This window comes from Chanodichthys erythropterus, chromosome 21, assembly GCF_024489055.1.
Source record: "Chanodichthys erythropterus isolate Z2021 chromosome 21, ASM2448905v1, whole genome shotgun sequence".
NCBI classification, from domain to species: domain Eukaryota; kingdom Metazoa; phylum Chordata; class Actinopteri; order Cypriniformes; family Xenocyprididae; genus Chanodichthys; species Chanodichthys erythropterus.
Window position 1 is genome coordinate 39,481,228 of NC_090241.1, and position 9,574 is coordinate 39,490,801.

Sequence of the window (9,574 nt, forward strand, 5' to 3'; positions counted from 1 at the left end):
CAATGACACTGGGGATGTGATCACACTGACAAAATTACAGTACCTGTACGCAAAATGCATGTTACCCAACAAACTGGGAGAGCGACAAAAGAACGTTGGCCAGACTCTCAAGTGTCTGCCCGCAAAAGAAGTGCCATAAACACTACTACAAAGATACATGAATTGATCACTTATATTATACCCCAGATGAATAACAACTGCTAGGAAATTTTCATCTCACATTTAGGAAGCTTTTGGCCTAAGAAGGCTGAGCGAAGGGCTACGTAGAAGGGTTTTCTGGGTCATAATTTGAATCAGTCTATTAACTGGTTTTACAAATCTGCCAGCCCTAGTTCTGACTTGGTGGGTTGTTTCGTTTAACTCCCTCGGGTCGGCGGTCACGCCGGCATGATCACTGGGTTTTTTTTCTAACCAGTGTGAAAGAGACTCAAAATACTCTGTCAATGTTGCACATACAATTTTAATCTGTGGAATATCTTCTTTTATTTGTGTACACTCAGAGTAACAACAAAATGTTGTGCTTTTTGTAAAATAAAGAAAACTAACATGATGCGTGATCTCTCGTCTCCCTCTGATAGTTCTCAGAAAATTAACTGTAACTTAGTGAATACTAATCACAAAAAAATTAGACTTGTGTCTAAAAAAAGTTTAAATGTCAGGTTTTAAATTGTGTAAGTCAAATTGAAAACAAATATTCTGTGTTTATGTAATCTGTATGAAAATAGAGCCATGTCAGAAGTCCATGATTCAGCTCATTATCCGCTAATGCAGCCACGCCCACGGAGGGAGCACTATTCAGATGCAAATTCAGTCAATACATGCATACATCGTCTCAATCGTGTATTTATTGTCTTGAAAAGTGTTTTGAATAGCCATAGTTAGCGATCTCTGGCCTCTGTTAGTTCAGTTAGTTCCTGGATTGCCTATTCTTCTTTAGCAGGCATTTGTGGACAAAAGGGGCAGAGCACCCTCCGGCTGCAAGTATTACTCCTCTGTATAGAAAATTGACAAACATATGAGAATCCATCAATATTTCTCCAAATGTGCATGCTTTTAAGCTAAAATCCTATATGAAATGCCATAGAGGTAACATAACTGTTCAGACACTTTGCTTCACAGAAATACGTTATATTTTAAAGAATATAATAGAATACCATTATTTTAAATTGTAATAATATTTCACAGTATTGCTGTTTTTTCTGTATGTTTGATTTACACCATGATGAGATTTGAGACATGATCAACAGAGGGTTTTTTCACAGCCTACCTGTCTGAAAGAGCTCATTATTTATGCAGCTCATTAGAGCTCTTTATGCGATTCTTTTGTCTTTTCAGGTGAGAATGACCCATTATTCATAATGATTCATGCCTCCACGCATACTGTGTTTCTTGACCAAAGATGTTTTAGAAAATTTAAATCTCTCTATTGTTTTATATGAAAGAGTAGTCAGCATAATTTTTTACCTCATTTTGAAGCAAAAACTCTAGTCTACAACCTCAAATACCCAGAAGTCTTGTGAACAAAGATTTCATATATATTTTTTGGCTTTATTACAGTGACTTAAGTTTTTTGTTTTTTCAATAACCACGCATAAACGTTATTCCTTCAAAAACACAAACATGTACATACATGTTCCTCACATATTATTGTAGCCTAGTTTGTGCTGTATACAGTGTAATGACACTTTTTCCATTAATATGTTTATGAACAACTGAAAAAAGCACAAATGTCAGGGCATGTCAAAACTTCTCCTGAAGTTTGTCAAGGGCATGTCAAAACTTCTTGACACTCTTGCCAGAAGAATCCTCAGCACACCAGAAGTCAACACACACTAATTCTAATGGGCTGGTGGTTCTAATGCTTTCTAATGGGGCTGTTCCCTCTGGTTCAGGGGTTTTGCTGACCACACAATGTTGACAGCAGCTTACATACTCTCGGGTGTCACTCTCCATACCGACCCATGAAAACCTCTGTCTTGCCAAAGACAACATTCTTCCTTGGCCTTGATGGCCTGCCTCGTCGTGGATGCCGCACAGGACTACACTGACCAGAGAATCAGGGACAATGAACTGGTGATGTGTAAACTTAGTCACTGGGTCCTTGCAGATGCGGTACAATATACCATCCAACAGCTTTAGTCTGTCCCATTGCTTCAGTAACCTCAGAGCCTTGTAAGGTTCTTTAGATCTTTCTCTACGAGACGGTCTACTACCTCGACACACATAGAAGAGAACTCTTGAAAGCACATGATCACCTTCCTGATTCTCTTGAAGCTCTTTCAGTGAGTAGACAGGTAAGGGGTTCTGACCAACTGGTAATGTCTGTTGGATTTCTTGAGCAAGCCAAGATATAGCTCTATTCTGTGCTCCCGCTTCCCACTGTGCATGAGCTTCCAAGACAGCAGAAACCTGATCGGAGGACAAGGAACACTGATCCAAAGGATGTTCAACACACTGGCAATTTGCGCTGAGACTAAAGGAACTCTGAACTGTCTCCTCCCTTATCTGTTCAGACTGTTTGAGCAGATGGTTGTAGGGCTCTGCCACTAGTCTCTGACTCACACGGCTGGGGACAAATGGCTGACGCCTCAATGCATCGGCGACCACATTTTTGGCACCAGGTATATACTTGATGTCGAAGGTGTACGGGGCCAACTTAGCCACACACCTCTGTTCGCACGCATCTAGTTTTGGCTTCGTTAGGATATAAGTCAATGGATTATTGTCCGTACAGACCGTAAAAGGATGTCCCTTTAGCCAATGGCTAAATTTATCACAGACGGACCATTTCAATGCTAGGAACTCAAGACGCGGGGTAGTTAGACTGAGCCCATGTGAGTGCCTTACTAGCAAAGGCGTCAGGTCGTGCCGTAGATCCCCCTTCAGGTATTTGTGATAATACCGCCCCTATACCATCCAAAAAGGCATCCGTAGGAAGAGTGAATGGCTGGGTGAAGTCAGAGTGAGCTAACACTACGGAGTTCAGAAGAGATGACTTGAGCTGTTCAAAGGATTGAACGCACTCTCTAGTCCAGTCTGACGGGCTGAGTTTCCTGAAGACAGTGCCTCCTCTTGAGTAGCCCTTTTTTCCTTTTTTCCTTTGCGATTGCTCAATTGCTCCTGTCTGCCTCTCTGCCTCGCTGCTCAGTGTTTTGTATCTCTGTATAGCTTTGTTTTCTCTTACTTTTATTGAATCTCGTACTTTTTGTTGCTTATATTATCATTACTTTATATATATACTATTGCCCACCACATTAATCTGACGTGGCCAGCTTGTAATCTTTGAATCTAAATCGCTGTTACAACGCGTTTGCATCTCGCTAGCTTGTTTAACTTGTCATCAGTCTTGCGCGCTCCTCTTCCAACGCGTTCATCAAACAGCTGTGGCAACTCGGATCAGTCTACAAACACGGTGAGTTATGTCATCCTTTCCCAGTGTTATATCGTGTTCCATCTGTCACATGTTTAGCATAGCCCTCTTTGTCAGCGATGAGGGATTTATATGTCATAAATGTAGGGAAATAGTCAGGCTGACAGAGAGAATCTCAGAATCAGAGACACGCATCCAAACTTTAATCGAGTATAGTAAGAATGCAGGGGCTTCAGATACTGTTTTGGATGCGACTAGCTTAGTGAACTCTGTACATTGTTCAGTTCCGGCTGTAGGGCCCACGCAGCAGGGCACTTGGGTAACGGTGAGGCGGCCTAGTCGCGAAAAACACCACTCTTCCGTTCCATTAAGAACATCAAACAGGTTCTCCCCACTCAGTGATGCACCCACTGAGAAACCTGTTGAAAGTGCCCTAGTAATTGGCGATTCTATTACACGGAACGTGAAAATAGAGACACCAGCCACCATAGTCGCATGTTTGCCGGGAGCCAGAGCACCTGACATCAAAGCAAATTTAAAAGTGCTGGCTAATGCTAATCGAAAATACTCTAAAATTATTATTCACGTCGGCACAAATGATGTTCGACTTCGCCAGTCGGAGATCACTAAAATTAATATTAAAGAGGTGTGTGAACTCGCAAGTACAATGTCAGGAGAAGTAATTTGCTCTGGTCCCCTTCCTGTTCGTCGGAGTGATGAGATAGTTAGCAGATTATCATCACTCAATGGCTGGCTGTCTAAGTGGTGTCCGCAGAATAATATAGGTTTCATAGATAATTGGAAAAGTTTTTGGGGAAGACCTGACCTGTTGAAAAGAGATGGTATTCATCCCTCCCGGGATGGTGCTGCTCTTCTCTCTAGTAATATGGCACATAGTCTTAGAGCTGAAACATGACAAACTACGGCCCAGGTCAGGAAGCAGAACGTTACAGAAGTCAGATAAATCCCAACACATAGAAACTCTTACACCTAGATATTATCACATAGAGACTGTGTCTGTACCCCGAATTAATAAAAACAAAAAAACCATTTAATGGAAAAAATTGTATTGATGTTCAACAAATAAAAAAATCAAGATAATAATGATAAACAAATGATAAAGCTTGGATTGTTAAATATTAGATCACTTTCTTCAAAAGCACTTACTGTAAATGATATTATCACAGACAATAATCTAGATGTGCTGTGTTTGACAGAAACCTGGCTAAAACCGGACGATTACATTACTTTAAATGAGTCCAGCCCTCAAGGTTATGATTATCGACACAATCCTCGACAGAAAGGCAAAGGGGGAGGTGTTGCTGTAATTTATAGTAATATTTACAGTATTAGTCAAAAGTCTTTCAAATATAATTCCTTCAAAGAGATGGTGCTTTACGTAACATTATGTAAGTTGACATTTGTGTTGGCTACTGTATACAGTCCACCAGGACACCATACAGACTTTATTAAAGAATTTGCTGATTTTCTATGAGAGTTAGTACTAGCTGCAGATAAAGTCCTTGTTGTTGGTGATTTTAATATCCATGTAGATAATAAAAAAGACTCATTGGGATTGGCATTTACAGACATTCTAAATTCTATTGGTGTTAGACAACACGTGTCAGGACCCAATCATTGTCATAATCATACTTTAGATCTAATATTGTCACATGGAATCGATATTGACGCCGTTGAAATTCTGCAGCAGAGTGACGACATCTCAGATCATTATCTAGTCTTGTGTATACTACATTTAGTTAAAGAGGCTGAAATGCCTCCCTGCCATAAATATGGTAGAACCATCACTTCTACCACTAAAGATCGCTTTATCAATAACCTTCCTGATCAGTTTCATCGCCTTAGCATACCGGACAGCTTAGAAAACCTCTTGCCTCTGTCTTTTCCAGCACATTAGATTCAGTCGCTCCTGTGTGCTTAAAATAGATTACGGAATTTAATCCAATGCCATGGTACAGTAAGCAGACTCAGCCCTAAAAACTGCAGCCAGAAAAATGGAGCGTAGCTGGAAGAAAACAAAACTAGAAGTATTTCGCATTTCGTGGAGAGAGAAAATGATTGAGTACAGAAAGGCCTTAAAAACTGCTAGATCTGCCTATTTTTCAAAACTCTTAGAAGAAAATAAACACAACCCTAGGTATTTATTTGATACAGTGGCTAAATTAACAAGAAATAAAGCTTTGTTTCCAAAGAGCACAGCAGTAACGACTTTATGAACTTCTTTACTTGCAAGATTGATAATATTAGAGAGAAAATTATAACCATGCAACTGTCTACTACAGTATTGTGTCAGACATTGCATTGTAGTGTCCCTGAGGAAAAATTCATTTCATTTACTGCTTTAGGAGAGGAAGAATTGTCTAAACTTGTTAAATCATCAAAATCAACAACATGTATATTAGACCCTATACCAACTAAGCTATTGAAAGAGATGCTTCCAGAAGTCATAGATCCCCTTCTTTATATTGTTAATTCATCTTTGTCATTAGGATACGTACCAAAAACTTTTAAGCTGGCTATTATTAAACCTCTTATTAAAAACCCACAACTAGATCCTAAAGAATTAGTCAATTATAGGCCAATCTCAAATCTTACTTTTCTGTCAAAAATACTAGAAAAGGCAGTTTCATCGCAACTATGTTCCTTTTTAGAAAGAAATAATATCTGTGAGGATTTCCAGTCAGGATTTAGACCATACCATAGTACTGAGACTGCTCTCATTAGAGTTACTAATGATTTGCTCTTATCATCAGATCGTGGTTGTATCTTTCTATTAGTGTTACTGGATCTTAGTGCTGCATTTGACACTATCGACCACAATATTCTCTTAAATAGACTTGAAAATGATGTTGGCATTAGTGGATTTGCATTGGCATGGTTCAAATCATACTTATCTGACCGTTATCAGTTTGTAGTAGTAAACGATGAGACATCATATCGATCACAAGTTAAATATGGAGTACCGCAAGGCTCAGTACTAGGACCATTGCTTTTCACTCTGTACATGCTACCCTTGGGAGATATCATTAGGAAGCATGGCGTTAGTTTTCATTGTTACGCTGATGATACTCAGCTCTATATTTCTTCATGCCCTGACGAAAACAATTCACAAAATTAACAGAATGCATAGCTGATATAAAAAACTGGATGACCAGTAATTTCCTACTACTAAATTCAGATAAAACAGAGATTCTAATTTTTGGACCAAAAACTTCTTCACATAATAACCTAGAATATTGTCTAACACTTGATGGCTGCTCTGTTAAGTCTTCGTCGTCAGCTAGGAACCTGGGTGTGCTCTTTGATACCAATCTTTCATTTGAAGGCCATGTTACTAGCATCTGTAAAACCGCTTTCTTCCATCTAAAAATATATCTAAACTACGACATATGCTCTCAATGAAGAATGCAGAACATTTAGTTCATGCGTTCATGACCTCAAGGTTACAGTAGATTACTGTAACGCTCTAATGGGTGGTTGTTCCTCCCGCTTGATAAATAAACTACAGCTCGTACAAAATGCAGCAGCTAGAGTCCTTACTAGAACTAAGAAGTATGACCATATTAGCCCAGTTCTGTCGTCACTGCATTGGATTCCTGTTAAACATCGTATAGATTTTAAAATCTTGTTAATTACTTACAAAGCACTAAATGGTTTAGCCCCCCAGTACCTAAGCGAGCTCTTAATGCATTATAGTCCTTCACGTTTATTGCGATCTCAGAATTCAGGCCAGCTGATAATACCTAGAATATCGAAATCAACTGCAGGTGGTAGATCCTTCTCCTATTTGGCACCTAAACTGTGGAACAACCTTCCTAGCATTGTTCGGGATGCAGACACACTCTGGCAGTTTAAATCTAGACTAAAAACGCATCTCTTTAACCTGGCATACACATAACACATTATATATTTTCAAATCCGTTAAAGGATTATTAGGCTGCATAAATTAGTTCAGCCGGAACCGGAAACACTTCCTATAACACCAGATGTACTTGTTACATCAGAAAAAGAATGGCATATACGCTAATATTAGTCTTTCTGTTTATCCCGAGGTTTACCGTAGTCAACCGGATTCGGGGACGTTTCCAGATGAGACCGAGGACCGGTGCCTTGACACGACCACAACACAGCCCTGTATCAGCAGAGATAGAGTCGACTAGATCATCCATTGAGAAGACATCATCAACACGACAGCCAGTGCCACAGTTTCCTCAAAATTATAATCACAATTATTAATCATGTTCATTCTATCAAAAGAGTAATGTAACTATGGCTATTTTGCAAGTTCTTTACCAACCTACACTTCACCCAAAAGGCCTGTAGGTGGCACAAAGACTTAAATTTAACCAACTATGATAACTTTGTTAGATTGTAAATCAATAAAAAACATGGTTTTGGTGAGCGCTTTGTAATATGTATTCACATTAGATTTTAAAGCAACACAATTCGTTTGCAATAAGACAAACCAGATTCAAATTGCCCAGCATATTCGTAAAGCAAAGAAAAATAATTTCTAGCTGATCAACATTATAAAACTGGTAAAACCTTTAGGAACTTCAAAAGATAAAACAGCCAATATTTCCAAATTATGTTCATTTTCATAGAGCGGGCCAATATCGTGACGATTATTTAAAATCAATCGAGAGAAGCAGATATCGTTATCGTGATAAAATACGATTAATCGTGCAGCCCTAATTTAATTTAATTTGGCTTGACATCAGAGGTGTCAAGTAACAAAGTACAAATACTTCATTACCTTACTTAAGTAGAAATTTCGGGTAACTATACTTTACTGGAGTAATTCTTTTTCAGACGACTTTTTACTTCTACTCATACATTTTCACGCAATTATCTGTACTTTCTACTCCTTACATTTTAAAAATAGCCTCTTTACTCATATTTCATTTCGGCTTGTTTTCATTCCGGCTTGAGAAAAAAAACAACTATCCAGATAAATCGCGCCATCCGGATAGAGTGAATTTGATTGTGGTTGGATGAGAAGTATAAACATACCATTCTGACATCCTATTGGTTTGTACATGATCCATCGCAGCTGGACATGTCACAAATCACGTCACACTCCAGCAAGGATGACAGTGTTGGGGGTCGTTACTCAAAAAAGATTATTTCTTAAAAGTTATTATTTCTACACTACTGGCTCATTTAGGTGCCGGGTGCTTTCTCTTCGTCCTCTGCAAATTAAGCTAGGTAGTTCGGTAGAAGAACGTTTGAATACATTAGCGTATACACCGGTTTTTAAACCTTTTTTTTAGCGCGACCCTTTTTATTTATGTGACCCATAGTCATATACAACCATGTAGCTAAACGAGCCAAAACAAATTAATTTAAAAAGAAACTGAAGGTAAACCTGCGTTGCTCTCATGGTGTTATACCTCTCTCTTTCGGTGAAGTGGAGCAGTGCTCTTGCTGAATGGCACGGATTGCACTACGGACTATTGTACCTTTTATATGTTTTTTTTTTTATTTTTTATTTTTTATAACGAACAAGCTGCGATGTCACGTTTCCAGTGCTTTGTTGTGTGTGCGTGAGGCGTGGGCGCGATCAAACAGCTGTCTTTGCGGGGGACTTGCCTCATCGTCATGGCAACGGTTCATGGCCATGTCAGATTACGTGAGGCTCTGCGTTTCCATTCGGAAGGGCTCATCCCTATGCCCTAATCCCTTCAAAGGGTTTACCCTCCGGAGGGAGAGCTTCGAAGGGATGAAGGGTGTAGGGGTCAAAAATACTCCTTTTTTAGAACGCACTTCTGCATCATCTTAATGAGACAGTCAAGGAGGATAAATTGCGCAAGCTGCGCCTTTTGTTTAACGTTAGCTTATTTATTTATTTATTTTTGGTTTATCGAACCATAATATATATTGTGTCTATGTATTTGAAACATTTGAATGGACTGATAAAGGGAGCTGTAAAGTATTTTTGTTGAAGTACAGTGTCGTTTTGACCATAATAATGTACTAAATCTAACTCGTATAAATATTACAGTCGTATAGAAAAATATTATACATACATTTATAGGTAAAATCGAACTCCGAGCCTCCTGTACCCATTCTGTGATGACAAACAACTTCCCTGTGCAAAGGATCATAGGCGCCCGAAGTGTCCATCAGTTGTACCCTTCGAAATCCTTCATTCCGAAGGGCCCTTTAATGTGGCCAGTTTTG

General features: G+C 39.1%; 1 pseudogene; it reads left to right on the forward strand.

The window, feature by feature from the left end:
* Window positions 1–6,392: 6,392 nt before the first annotated feature.
* LOC137011596 (uncharacterized) lies at window positions 6,393–7,289 on the forward strand (annotated as a pseudogene).
* Window positions 7,290–9,574: the final 2,285 nt, after the last annotated feature.